The sequence below is a fragment of the Sturnus vulgaris genome, chromosome 7 (assembly GCF_052056855.1).
Source record: "Sturnus vulgaris isolate bStuVul1 chromosome 7, bStuVul1.hap1, whole genome shotgun sequence".
In the NCBI taxonomy this organism is placed as follows: domain Eukaryota; kingdom Metazoa; phylum Chordata; class Aves; order Passeriformes; family Sturnidae; genus Sturnus; species Sturnus vulgaris.
Window position 1 is genome coordinate 8,014,908 of NC_142249.1, and position 14,922 is coordinate 8,029,829.

General features: G+C 44.6%; 1 protein-coding gene across 19 annotated transcripts in view; it reads right to left on the reverse strand.

The window, feature by feature from the left end:
- The window catches only part of MAP2 (microtubule associated protein 2), a 225,034-nt gene extending 210,758 nt beyond the window's left edge, over positions 1 to 14,276 (reverse strand). For 9 of the 19 annotated variants that reach the window (XM_088167715.1, XM_088167707.1, XM_088167695.1 and 6 more), the window contains exon 1: positions 13,618 to 13,726. The gene's annotated coding sequence lies outside the window, so the exon portion shown is untranslated. Of the gene's footprint in view, positions 1 to 13,617; positions 13,759 to 13,955; positions 14,017 to 14,181 lie in introns of those variants that run through there. The other 10 variants (XM_088167712.1, XM_088167709.1, XM_088167710.1 and 7 more) reach the window with 5 other exon arrangements.
- Positions 14,277 to 14,922: the final 646 nt, after the last annotated feature.

Consider the following 14,922-nt stretch of genomic DNA (forward strand, 5'->3'; position numbering starts at 1 on the left):
GTTATCAATCATAACATGAACGTATGTCAACCTACCAAATTGAGGAAAATGTGTTCCACTGGTTTGCCAGATCTCTAGAGCTTGAAGTGTTACATTTTCACATCACTGTTTTCAACAAAACCCAAAGGCTAGGGTGAGGAAGTAAAGTACATGTGCCTTTCCAACTACTTAGCATTTTATAATTTATCTCCTTCACATCACTCACTTGAGTCTGCCCAGGTTCTCCACAAGATAATATGACTTCACAAGAGCTTATTTTCCCCCTGAACAGGCAGACAGATCAAAACACCCAATAACTGGTGCCATCCTTCCCATGATTGGAGACAGTGATTTAACAGACAGAACCTCAGGAAACTACTTAAAATTACAAGGGAATGTTTCTGCCTACGGACAGGAACTAAAAATATGCAATATAGAAAAGAGTTAATGGTTTTGTATAATTTTAGCTTGAAAGGACAACTTTCAAATCAGTGTCATTACAGGAGCATCCATTACAAAAAGCAGAATCAAAAGGATCAGGGAGAAAACATCCTCCAGTTCTCCTTCCACAGCCCCTTCAAGCTCATGATTAGAACCTTGTGTTTCGCTCGATGGCGGTGCAGAAGGGGCCAGTATGACTGTGGAGGCAGCACAAGTGTCCTTCTTTTTCTGGTCTCTGGGTGCCACGTGTGCCATGAGCGCCTCAGATACTGTCCACATGGACACAAAAAAGTTCTGCCAGTGCTCTGCCACCTCACGTAACTTGGTACCACAAAGCATCCCCTGAAGTGCCCCATGTCCAAGGGTGAAAAACACTGGTGCTATTTAGAGTCAGACCACGGACTTTAGCCCGTAACAACAGCCTGTTCAAATCTGCAGATTCAATTTTCCTGATATGTTTTTTCAAAATCAGTCGCATCATCTCTGGGACATCCTTTTGTTCCTGGGATACATCACTCCCCATAGTTCTCAGCTGCTTACCCTCCATCCTTCAGAAAGGTCAACAGGCACCACGGGCTTCATTTTAGCCCCCAGGCTTTGTTTCAGCCCCCTGCAAAGTTCAGCTGAGCGTTGTCACTGGTGCAGCCACTAGTTGCCAATTTAAGTCCCAGTTCGGCTGCCATTTGTGACAACTAATAGCACAGACTCAACAGCACTTGTCTGGCAGGCTCCTCTCCGCAGAGCATCTGCCACATCACATCTCTCCCGCCAAGGTCAGGCAGACACGAGCTTCTCTCTGCTGCCATGGCATTCGGCAGGCGCGTCTCACAGCCCGTAGCTCAGTCCCATCTTATCTCTCTCTTCTGCACAGGCCAAAGCCAGAAAACATTTACTTGAGTACTTGCAGTAGTGAGTTCTCAGGAATGTTTCAGACTGGTTATGTACGAGTAACAGGGTCAGTGGGTATGCACAGTATTTCTCAAACATGGCAGGGAAAACTCATTTTTACAGCAAAGACAAAAGCCCTTGTTACTCCTTCCAGGGTATGGAAAAGAAGTCTGTGATGGGGAACTCTAAAGTCAGGATACTCCTGCTGCACTTGGGAGTTAGCTGGTTATGAAATGGAAACAGCTGCTGCTCAGACACACACAGGGCAAAAATGCCTACTCCACCCAGCAGCCAGGAATCTGCTTTGCTGGTCTTTGGCACCCAAGAGTACCCCAAAGAGCCACTGCCCCAGCAGTCCTTGGCACAGACTACAGGCAGCCTAGGCCTTCACTGCCTATGGGGATATGACAGGCCCTGATCCATTTACTGGTGGATACAGATTCAAAGCTAAATTTCGCCCAGAAAATTGCAACACAAGCCATTTTCAAGCCAAGAAAAGCTTCTCTGGTTCTACTGTGGATCAAGACCGAAACAAACAGGACAACCTAAAACCAACACCAACACTTGCACCTGTTATGGGCACACCAGCAGCTCTCACCACTACCCCAGAGCCCCACCAAGCTCATATGCACTGTTCATCCCACAGTTGTCTTACCCATGATCCCAAGATCCTCAGAAAATAAGCAACATGTCATTACAAAACAAAATCCAGCAGAAGAATATCACATGTTCTTTTTCCACATTTTCATCAATACTGCAGGTTTCATAGTTATGTGAAATTCTGCTCAGACCTATGTTTCAATACAAAATGAGTGATTAAACTGAAAGGTCACAAACTTAAAGTGATAAATGAAGAGAGACCTACATTGGAAGGGGAAATTGCCCAGCACCAGTGCCAGTTGTGAAGGCTTTTCGGGTTCAGCTACAAAGTAAATCCATCACAGAAAGGGAAATATTAACAAGTGACTAGAGATATAATACCTTTATTCTTGAGGCACACTTACTTGCTTGTTCATTTTGCTATCTGTATATTTTAATATCTTTTAAAATGCAAGTTTCTGCTAGAAATTATTTTCACAAGATTCAAAACATTCTTCAAACAGCTATTCATTTGCTTAATGACACAGATATGGGGCAGGGCTTATTTATTAATCTAGGAGGATTACACTTCAATCTAGATCAACCTTTGCCTGCAGGTAAGAGCAGTAGGGCAGATAAATCCACCAGATTTTCCAACTGCAAAGGCATGAAAGGAACAGAATCCTAAAGAAAATGATGTCGTGCTTGAATGGGGAAAAGAGGTGAATATAAGGAGATAGCCACTTCTTTTTTATCTGTTGTTGAACAGCTGCTGGAAAAGGTAAATTCTATTCCTACTGACCTGTCAGCTCTGAACCTACCTCTAATAGCTGAAACAAGTCACCATAGCTAGTTTTTCAAGTGAAAATACAGAACGTTTCTCTGATCTCTTTTTTTCCCCTCTTTTAATGTGCCCACTGATGACTTTTTTACACGGAGGAAAGCTCATTTTTCACTTACTTTCCCTCTCTATTAGGCAAGCAAGAAAGAGGCACCAAAACACTGCTACAGAAAACACAAACACACAGTACAGGTAAAATATTCATTCTCTCCCCATCCCAGGATATAGACAAATCACTTATTCCACTGCACACTGGAATAAGCAGTGTCATTGAGACTGATCTTGCAATAACTTAAAATGCAGAAGAAAATTCCATCCCCTTCAGAAAAAAAATTTACAGCTTTTACCAGTATATAAAACAAATTAGAAACAAAAATAACTCAAATCTTCCAAGTAACTGAAACTTCAGTACTTAGATCCACATGAGTTTGGCACAGCAGTAATCACCTGGTGCCAACAAGAGAGGTGTTTCATGGTAATGGCCAAATCTGCAATACAGTGTCTGTAAGGAAGTCTTTCTGACTTTGGTAGTAAACATGGCTTCATGTCCTGAAGTATGGAATACATTAGTTTTGCTCAGTATTTTTTTCCAAGTATTTATTCCCTCCTCCTGCTTGTAATAGGTGGTAAAAGAATTCAGTCCTAAAATACTTAAGTTAAAGGGTAAACAAGTTACTTTAAGTACAGCTTGCACATTCACCCTGTTGCTCTGTTCCCATCACTGGAATAAAACAGAAAATTCACGACACCACCCAAAAAAAGGAGTATCTACCTTAAACCAGCCAGTAGCGTTTTTATCTGCTGGCTCAGAGAGGTACATGCTTTCCACCAATTAAATATTGTCATTGTCAGTACCTTTTAAAAAATAAATTAACTACAGTGAAGGACTACTCTCTAAGTAGCAGTGTACAAATATATGTCTGCTAAAACACAAAAAGCAGAATCAAGTTCATAGAAAAAGATTCCAAAGCATCGAATAAGGCATTGTTTCAGCAGATACTACTTACCTACTATAAGTGTCACAAATACAACCCTGAGATTATAGTACAGGGTTCAAAGACTACTGAGTCCAGGTGAATCAAAGGACAGAAGTCCCCATAATTATAGCTCCTCAGTGCACATCAAGCAACACTGGCAGCACTTTCACAAGTCAGCACCCACCCAAAAGTCAGTTTCTGAACAGACTCATGGAAAGGCCTGATTGGCTGTGCCTATGGAAACTGAATGTGTCTATTGGTAATTACAGGTAATGATGCAGGTCAGTGCAGGCATCCTGATACCAGCATTACCATCTAAATAAACACACATTCCAGCTTCTGATGTATCAATATCATAAATATGGTAAAATGAGAAATGTGTTTCTAATTTCCAAGTGCCTGTAATTATCAATTAAAGCTTTGCAACAAATTATTAATTCCATTTATTGCTAAGTGATGATGCAAGTGTACAGTGGACCAAAACAAGTGAAGGAAAAAAAAATCCTAAGTGAATTCAGCTTTTTTTTGGTCAGAGAGAAGTAACAGAGGTCATTCTAAGTGCATACAGTTGGACTTTTGTTTCCTAAATGCATTCCACAAAAAACATTCTCAACTATTCGTATTGAAAGGTACATTTACAAGAATCTTTAATACTGCATTCAAAATACTACTAATGTTTTATGCAACACCAGTAGCACACCATTAAAAATTATCTAAACTAAAAGACTGTAAGTATTATCTATAAATCACTTCCGCTATTTTTGGCAAACTGTGGAGTATAAAACTATATATTATAATTTGCAATTATACAAAATACCTTTTTTAAAAAGTTTAAACATAAATTTATTATATGCTGTAGCAGACAGCACTGGGTAATAAATGCTTAGATTCAATATTCTGCTGAGTTTTATTCAGAAGCACAACCAGCTCTCTACAGCCTGAAAAGCTTACCTTTGCAGAACAACATGGAATGAAAGCTTATTTACCACACTCTATCCTTTGCTGTTCAGAATGAATCAGGTTATTAAGCATTCCACGCACACACACAGGGGTTTGTTTGCTTTGCCTTTTTTTTTTTTTTAATTACTCATGTTGAAGGTTAGGATTTTTCTTTCTTTCACTCAGAGACTTTTGTCCTATTTGTTGCCTAAGAGATGACAACGATTAGTACTTAAGAGGCAAAAAAAGTGGCCAAGCTGGGGGGAAGGGTGCAGCTGGCTACTCCTACCTGGGGTTTTTTTTCTCTTAGGAAGGGCAAAGATACCATGAGATCTTGGGTGAAGGGATGAGGGGCTGGGCTCAGCTCCTCACTCAGTTTTAGATCAGGGGGAATGGTCAAGTTGCTGTTACAATGGGGAGAATTCATTGCTGCCATGGACTCTAGCCACCATACTGCTTCTTCTTTACTGTGGGTGAGCCTTTGCTCGTAAGAGCAGCTGGGAAATGGGATTTTAGTTACACCTGATGGCACTGGAAAGGCCTCTCACCATCTACTCGGGTGCCTCAAGGGAAAACCTGGGACCCTGAGTCGCTCCCCACTCTGAGGGAGCCTCTCACGGCTACTTGCAGAACCCAGCCCAACTGTCTTCTGCTGTGGCTTTGGGTTTTTCACTACATTTTACCCCAATATCTGTGTCTGCTCAACCTCTCACAGTTCCTGCTAGGGCTGTGGAGTTTCTGCTGTGCTTTGTTTGCCACTCCAGGGTGTGCTGCTCCAAGGTTCTGTCACAGCTCCTTTCACATCCTGAGGGGCAGCGGGACTGACCGCCCCTGCGGGCTGGTAAAGGAAACCCCTCTTCCCCCTCTGCCGCTGGTTTGCTCCAAGTGAGGAGCCACAGCGCCCCCTGCAGGCCTGGAGGAATGACCGCACTGCCCTGCCCGGCCGGGAGCCCCCAGCGCCCCTGCTGGCCGTGACCGGAACTGCAGCAAGGGGAAAGGGCCTGTGGCGAGAGAGGCTGGGACTGGGTTTGTGCTTCTGTTTGGTGTTCCTGCTGCTGGTGCTGTTTGTTTGCCTCGTTATACGTGTATATATTAGTAAAGAACTGTTATTCCTTTTTGCTTTACTTCAGAGTTGTAATAATTTGGAGGCAAAGGGGTTGTAGTAACTACGTTGAGATGGACTGGACTGACACCATCATCAGTCCTTTATTAAAAACTTTTCATGCCTTCTTTCAGTGGACTTCTTTCAGGCAACTCTGACTCCTTTCCTCCCAGACAGCTCTGCAGAGCACTGACTCCTCTCCTCTCTGCAAATTTCCTTCTTCCTTCGGCACGACTGGCTAAACCCAACCTGTCCCTTTCCCAGCTGCCTAACCCTCAAAAAACATCTTCTTACCTTATCTATCCCTTGCACAGCCACATGTCCCTTCCTCCTCACAGCACAGCCAGCAGACTCCATCCCAAACTGCAGCATACTCTGGATCTCCAACTCCACTTTACTCTTGACCAGCTACCCCACTCTTTTATAAAACACCCATCCTCATTGGGCAGGCAAGGCTGTCTCCACCTCTCAGCAATCAGTACAGCTGTAATTCATTGAGGAAAATTGCCTTCTGCACTATCCTTACAAACTAGCTTCCCACAGGTTTGTGCTTCTGTTGGTGTTGTTTGCCCTGTTATACATGTATATATTAGTAAAGAACTGTTAATCCTTTTCCCACATCTTTGCCTGAAAGCCTCTTCAATTTCAAAGTTGTAATAATTTGGAGGGAAGGGGGTCACACTTCCTGCTCCAAGGGATGTTTCAGTCTTCCTTGGGAGACACCTGTCTTTCAAACCAAGACAACTCTCTCACAAATTTGCCAACTTTCCTTTTACTACTTCAAGGAATATATTTTATCTCCCCTCAAAAAAGAAACACACAGCTTCCTTCCACCTGATTTATATGTTTATTTTTCATTTTCCTGGAAGAGATTTTCTTTATAGAACATCAAATCAATAATGTTGCAAAAGATAGAGGATGGACACGTCCTTCCAGACACAGCCACAAGCCTCAGTCTTCTCTGGACTCCTGGCAACACAGACACTGTCTCCAGGTATATTCTGAGCATGCTGTAAGGAGCCTTTGGCCCAAACACTGCCCTAAGTGAATCAGTGCAAATCAAGTACAAATCTGGAGGAGCTGACACTCTTACTTCAGAAATACCCCTTCTATTCTTGTGGCTACCTCCCTGCACTATGTATTTTGTAATACAGGTAGCAGGGGAGCTCTGAAGGAAGATATAGTATTGAAGCAGCTTAGGACAATCACATCTGCCTTCATCTCTGATGCCCTCCCAGACCAAGTTACAGGTTGATGAGAAGGATGGGATATGAATGACAAACCATCCAGACCACCCCTTGAGCAAGGTCTATTCTCCTCCTTTGCAAATCATCCAGCTCCACCCCTGCACGTCTCCTTGCTGAGCCCCTGGATTGGTTTTTTTTTAGCCTCCTTGAAAAATCGTCTAATTGCTGATGGAAATAAAAGCTAGTATTAGTTTCAGCATACTCAAGGCAGAAGAATGCCTAAACACATGACTAGAGCCTTGCTGCAAACAGGCAGGGCAGCCTGCCTGCCCGGCACACCCTGTAACCCAGCCTGCAAGAGGAGCAGCCCAACACCTGAGAGTACACCAGGCACCAGTAGCCAGAGATGTGTCAGCAGGAGTCTTCTGTCAGCAGAAACCTACACATGAGCATACAGCTGCTGGTCATCAAGCCAGTCACAGTACTTCAAACAAAAGGAGAAGCTTTGCTGTCTGAGCAGTACCACGTGGTCAGAAGAGGAAGGGATGCCTAGGCACACCTGAGACATCACACCGAAGCAGCTGCAAAAATCGGGCAGGGGCATTAAACGATTCTTTGTTCAACAATCAGCCAGGGGACAGTAAAAGCATGTTAACATTAGCAAGCGTTAGCAGTAGGCTCTGGCACAGCCTATGGGTCTGCTCCAAGTCCCTATGAGGGGATCAGAGCTATCTGCTCAGACCTGGTGGTCACAGAGGGGTTGCTGTGGAAAACAGAGTAACATGGCATGAGAAGATCTGGTTAGCTAAAACAAGCTGACCAGATTTCCAGCTAACCAGAACTGAAATCCATGCTTGAACCCTCCTTAAAGCCAAAGGGTTTTGAAGAAACAATTTCAGCCCATTTCACAGCAGACAAAGAAAAAATGCTTTCCCCACAGTCCCTCTGAGACTCTGAACCTTCCCAGAGAAAAGTGTCCTTGCACTTAATGTCTGCCACCTTGCAATTGCACTTGCTGCACAACCTATTCAGGTATCTTCTACACAAAGTGAGGAGAACAAAGAGAGGAGCTTAGGTGTACCTCAAACTCAGCTGAGACTCCTCCAGGCACAGTCTGGACAACACCGTGGTTGAGACACATAGGGAAGGAGGCCAATCCATCTTTGCTCACAGCCAGCAGACACAGGGTTCTGACCAGCAGTGAAGCACAAAGGCCACCTTTCAATGTCTACATCATTTTCCACTGTTCATCTTTGGATCAAATTTGGACCAATGCAGGAGTTTTCAAAAGCACATCCCAAACCATGTTCAGAACCTTCATAGTATGTTTTCATTTTGAGACATTTCCTAGCTTTGTTCATCCAAGATCAGAACCTCAGGAAAAGTGGCAAGTTTTGTATAGCCAAGCAGTTGTTCTAAGAGATAATCTATGTTCCTAAAGATAGAACTGACAATTCCTAGTTTTAAACCAGAAACCAGCCCTTATCATTCTCTCCAGAAAACAAAGTAAAAACACAGGGTTAATTGAATCAATAGGTCCTACAATTAAATGCTGCCAAGTTAGCTGCCATGATTGGACTACTGGGTTTGGTTTGTTTGGGGTGGGGTTGTGTTGTTTAACCAGAGGTTGCATATACTTTAAATACAGCTAATTTTGCAAACAGCTATTGAAATGTAGTCTAAAACTCTCTCAGGGAATAAAATGACAAGTTTCACAGAGAGAAAAGTAACCTTTCATAGACTCAACTCACTGGAAACTACTGCACTCTGTCTTAGAGCTACTAGAAGTAGTAGCTCTAAAAGAAAGAAAATCTAAAAGAAAAGAAGTCTTCCTACTTCTTGCTGGGGACTTGACACAAGACAAGAAATATTCCTCAGTTTCTCATACCCATGAGTGCCAAGTCTAAATGAAGGGGCAAAATTTGCTAGAGGACCTTAATTCTACCTGCAAATCCATAACTTAAGAATTGTCAGGTGTAAGCTGATTATTTTCCTGATGACAAAAAGTACCCCAGATTTTCAATAACCAGAAGGCAGAGCTGCAAATGGCATTATTATCTCTTTCCAGATGGTGCAAGCCAGGTACAGATTCAATAAACACATCACAGTATTCTGATTTTCACCACTTAACACTGCTGGTTGTAATAAGTCCATTGTCTCCCTTATACTATATGAAACATATATATATTTTATCTGGAAGCATCATGTGCTAAAATAAATAAATGTTTATGTGGTGTAATAAACAGTCTCATTACATCACAGAGAGTTAGAAAAATGGGTACTTTAAAAACGCTGAAACAGCATATCCTAACACTGGTCAAGCCTATCAGCCAGCACTCACCTGTCTCACAGACTGCAGAAAACAAAGAGAATTGACCAAGCCACAACTTTTCACCGTAATTCCTTTCAAAGTGGCACCCTAACAGAGACACACGACACTGAATACAAACACGAACACTCTGAAACTGATGTGTGTTATCCCTTCCCACCACCTCCCCATCAAGACAAAAGAACAAAGATCAGTTTCATCTGCGAGACTGCTGTAGGGAAAAACAGCAGTGAGTGTAAAACCATAAGGATTAGCTCATCTTTTCTCCTTAATACAACAGCAAACAATTAGTGTTAAAGTAAAATGGGTCAATCAAGACCTCAAATCTTCTTAACAGCTAGTACAGTAACCCATGTGGCCACAACAATCCAAATTAACCCCATGGATACATCAGTTCTTTCCTCCGATGCCTAGAAAGCAATTGCAAATGTCACACTGAACGTCCATGTAAAACACCCTTGTATAGTTTAGTAGCAAAACCTGTAACTAAACCTTCCCATGAAATAAAAGCTTTTTCCTTTACTGAGGCAGGCAGCTTAAACCATCTGTGTTTGCCAGCACCAATCCTCTAAATCAGCTCCACCCCATGGAAATAAGTCTCATGCTGTTTTTTCTTATTAACTGAGATGCAGTACAGAAGTGTTGCTAATAAGCACACCTGTACATGAAGCAGAAGGATGGAAGCAAAAGAACCAACCCTAAATATGTCAAGACCCACCCATACTCTGCCTTAGCATGTGCACCTGTGTGTTTGGGAAGAGATAAGCCATGTAATGATGTCAGAGAACACTGCATATTTCCAAGCTTTCTCTGGAAGTACTTGCCATCTCTAAATATCATCAAAGGGTTTACAACACTGAGCCCACATACCATGAATTTATCCTCTTTCTCTTTTTAGAAAAAAATTCCCTTTTCTGTAAAAACATGCTTAATTTTTAACCATGCTTACAGCTGATTTTTAAGCACAATTAAGCATGTGTTGGAACTGAATAAATATGGATGGAACAAAACAAGCAACCTTGAGTCTTAAGGAACAATTTTACCTATCAGCACATGCATACTTTTATTTCTTCATCAAGTGCACACACGGACTTAAAGACAGCACAAAACCAAAATAGCTAGATCATCAGATAACTCAGTTTAGAAAGGACCTTGGGAAGTCACCTAGTCTTAGGACCCCTATCACACCTCTCCAAATTTCTGGTCATTATTTGTGTGCAGGCTAAGCTCAACACTCCCTAATCCCTTCCTAGTCAAGGTTTCAGTTCAACTTCAAGTGTCCTGCAGCCAGAAATGCCTCTTCCGAAAACCAAATAAAGACAAGGGGTGGATTTTTTTTCTTTGACTGTGAGCCAGAAGTTTTACCAGATCAGTTCTCAGCATAGGCACTGCCTGCACTGTAGGCAAAAGATCCGTAAGAACTCTGGCTTTAGGAGCCAGCAGAGCTTTTATTTTCCTTTCTTAAGCTGATTATCATTTGTCCACCATGGCAGACCAGATTTCAGATCTTTCATATGCTGCAGATGTGTTACAAGCTCTGCCAGTGCTTTTGTAGAGACATTAGTAATCAAAAGGTGACTTTCAGAAAGCCATCGTCATAAAGTCCTCACAACCTATATTCTTTTTGACTTCTTCTTCCAACCCCATTAAGAAAACAAATCTGTCTCCAACACATGTGCACGACATGCCACATTGGGAGGTGAAACTGAAACAGCCCAGCAGAATCTGCAGTGGGCTTCACCCCTGTTTCTGTGGTTAGATATTTCTAGCAACTTCCACAGACAGTTGTTAAGTGAGCACCGTGCCAGAGCCAGAGGGGCCAGAGCCCACTCTGTCAGTACACATAGCAAATGTTTCCTCTGTGAATTTAGGTATATGATTTAGGAAAGGGTAACTTGTACAGAAAGGAGCATGACATAGACTAAAGGGAAAGGTATGCTTCTGGAAAAAACATCTAGCAACAAGGGAATTCTTAACCCACAGACTGCAGCAATTCATTTAGGGACTATTGTGATCAGATCGCTCCTGCCTAGGCACAGCGCCTCAGGGGTCATTAAATTACAACTATTTCTTTATTACCCAAACATATTAAAGTACACAACTAAGTGGGTATGATATAACATACCATAACAATTACATCAGACCTCTAAATCAAGGCTGCAAATGCTGCTTTATGTAACAAACTGCATTATAAGCATAATGACCTACCCTCCAGTGTGCGAAAACCCTCCACAGAAGAACAGCAACTTTTAATTCTCAGGATGACAGCTCTTTGGCTTCTCTCAAACACCCACAGGAAACGTGCAATATGGGTGTAACAAACTGAAAAGCTCTATTAACAAAATCCTGTCCCTCGATAAGATAGGAAGAGATAGAGTTTATGGCACTGTGCTCCACTGCTGAGATCACCCCTCTTCCTAGAGCCCTATGCCAGGGCTCACCTTCGTGTTTCATTACCATGCAGAATGGCTTCACTAAGCCATTGGGGTTATTTTCAGTGAGTTCCTTTAGCTCACCTGTAAATCAACAGGAAACCGGTACCACATGAGGTGCTGCCCACTGCTGACTGCACCATCAGCGTCTTGCAAATGAAACAGACAGGAATTTGGCAGTCCCCAGTCCTAGGCGCTACATGGGTGAGTTTGGGCTCTGTTATACATTTATCATGCTTTCAGAACATCAGCTGGATTAATGAACAACCACCCACAAACTGAACTGGGCTGCCTTTACGCTAACTGAAGAGAGTCTGTAGCACGCTCAGGGAAAGTGCCCAGTCTTTCAGGGTTCATGAATCACTTTTTCATGATCTATGACGTAATGCAGGGGCAACTTCACTATGTCGTGCCCTCTCAGCACATTCTCTTCCCAGGCAAGGGCTGAGATGCTGTCATTACACCAGCCAGCCAGGGGTGAAGCAAAAGAAGCTGTAGAAAATAAATACATTCTGCAGCTGAGCCTCTTCTTGGGTCTATCAGCTATGAGACTGGTAGTCTAGATAACCCTGCTAGTCCAAACCAGCATAGGTGAAAAGAAACAGGTTCTTTCAGGGAGAGAAAAACAAAGGTTTATGGAGAAAATAGGAAGAAACAGAACCAAAAGAATATGTGATTCAATCTCACATGGAAGAACCCTTCTGAAAACAAAAGGGACAGGTTTTCTGAACAATAAGCAGCACAAATGCTGGACAGCAAGCGATTTTTCGAGGAAGGATGGAGTGTGATTTATTGACATGACCACAGAGACATGACAAATGATGAAAATTGATGCTAGAGACCTAGAATAAGCAAGACTTACAACATATGTGTGCAGTACACCCCATTCTACTGCATGACTCTACGTTAATGCTCGCAAGTGAAAACCTACAAGTCTGTCTCTCAGGAAGAATCGTGAAATGTACCAAAAACACAAGAGAATATTTTTATTCGGAGGAAACTGAAAGTTCCTGCTTAACCGGAGGAAATTAACCATGTCAGTATCTTCCCTGCAGAGAGCAATTCTCCCGGCATGCGGCACACCCCCTTCTTTCCCGAAGGTGTTCCGCAGAGCACATTTTATCCGAGGGGCAGGTCGGGGTGTCTGGGATGGCTATCGGATGAGCACAGGGCAGGTGAAGGCGAGTTTTATCGCTGGGTTTGTCTGGAGGGTCGGTGCAGCACCGCGGCAGCGCAGCACACGCCTACGGCTCCTACCTGCAGCCATCCGAGCCAGCCACATTTTACATCATTTTCTCTTACATAAAAAGGCATTGTTCGCCGCCGGGCTCCCGTGCACGGCCGCTTCCTCCCTGATCTATGCAATACAGGGAATCATTTTTCTGGCAGTGTTTTTTTTCTTGTTTTTCTTTTTCCCCTCCTTCCCGATGCAAATTAACAGCGCTTACAGCCCTCGCCTCACACAACGCTCTTTGTTCAGCCGCGCAGATCCCCTTAGAGAAGCTTAGGGGTGGGGGCAGAAGAGGACAGAGGTTCACATCCTGCGGACGGGTTTCACAGCCCGGCGATGCTCAGAGCCCTCGCCGGCAGCCGCCCCCGCGAAGGTGACACGGGCGTGACCGCGGGGCCGCCCCGCTCGCTCCGCTTTCACCTCCGCCAGGTCTACCCGCGGACAACTCCGTTCTGGGTCCGGGGCTGAAGGGCCCAGAGAAGGGATGGAAGCTCGGAGGGAGGGAGGGAGGGAGCACCGGCGGGACCGGGGCCGCACGAGCCCCCCAAAAAAAGAGCTCGCGACAGCCGCAAGGCGGGAAGGGCGCGCGGCTCTCCCCCCCCTCCCCATTCCCTGCACTCCGCATCGGCCGCCGCCCCTCCCGTCCCTCCTCCTCCTTCTCCTTCCCCGACGGGGCTCGGCACGGCCCTTACCTGAGCGCCACGGCGGCTGCCGGCACCGGCGGGCACGCAGAGGAACGCGGGCTAACCCGGCTGAAGCCGCCGACCCGCCCCGGCGCTCTCGGGGCTGTCGCCGGGACGCGGCCGCCTGCGCGCCGCGAGCCCCCGGGACCCGCCCCCGGCCCCGCCCCGGCCCCGCCGCCGCTCCCGCAGGGCCCCCGCGCCTCTGGAGGTGGAGGAGCGGCCCCTCGCTGCCGCCCCGCCCCGCCCCGGCCCCTGCATTGCAGAGACATCGAGGCTCTCCGGTACCGGCCCGCTGTGGCCGTGGGCAGCCCTGCCCTGCTCCTGGTAAAGCACCGAAAGCCCGTCACCTGATTTCATTTGGGTCTTCCGACGGTGCAAGTCCAGCTCAGTCTAATCCCTCCTTTTCCTCTGGAGAAAGAGAGCAAATAACAGTGAGACCGGTGAGAGAACGCGTTTACAACACCCTCAGACACCGCGCCGCTGCTCACTTCCACGCTGCTGTCCTAGGGCCGGGCTTTCCAGCCATTTCCTGGAATATTGCAATAAAAGATGTGCTATTGCTTTGTCGCTTACCACATTCTCGAGCTGAACTGTGCCCCTCAGGATGTCCATGACAGTTGCTACACTCCGAAGTCATTCCTCCCACAGTACCACTACAGCATCAGCTCATCCCACCTGTTATAGCCACAACCACATCATTTCAATCAGCCTGTGCTGGAGATGAAAGAGTAAAATGCTGCCTTTTCTTACCTCTTCTATTTCCTAAGCAAATTTTAGTTTGTTGAAGACTGCAAAAGTCAGTCTGTCAGAATCTTAATCAAAAATTCCAACTATGTCACGTATGTATTAGTCCCTTATAATGTTTTGAAGATACTGTATTTTGCTTCCATGGAGATAAATATCTTTATATTTGGGAACCTAGATGGCACACTGTTGCCCATACTGCAGTAGAAAAACTTTAAACACTTATTTCAGTTTGGTTGCATTTTGCTGCATCACTGTGAGCAAGTTATCTACATGTTTTCCAAAATGCCACTAATTTTAGGTGGTCAGCTTGATTTCAAGCATGATTTTCAGGAGTACTGAGCACTTGTTCTCTTCATGGACTTTAGCAGGTTATCTAGAAGATTTCATATCTGTAATTTGGGCCATATGTGTCTTAGACTGAGGAGTCAGAACGCAGTTCAGGAAAGCCTTGGTCCCACCCTTGCTTCTGTTTCTTCATAAAGAAATTGACATCCCTCAGCAACTACTACATATAGTCCATCTTAAGGGTATGTCAGTGTTAATGAAGTGGCTTGGGAAGGCGAAATT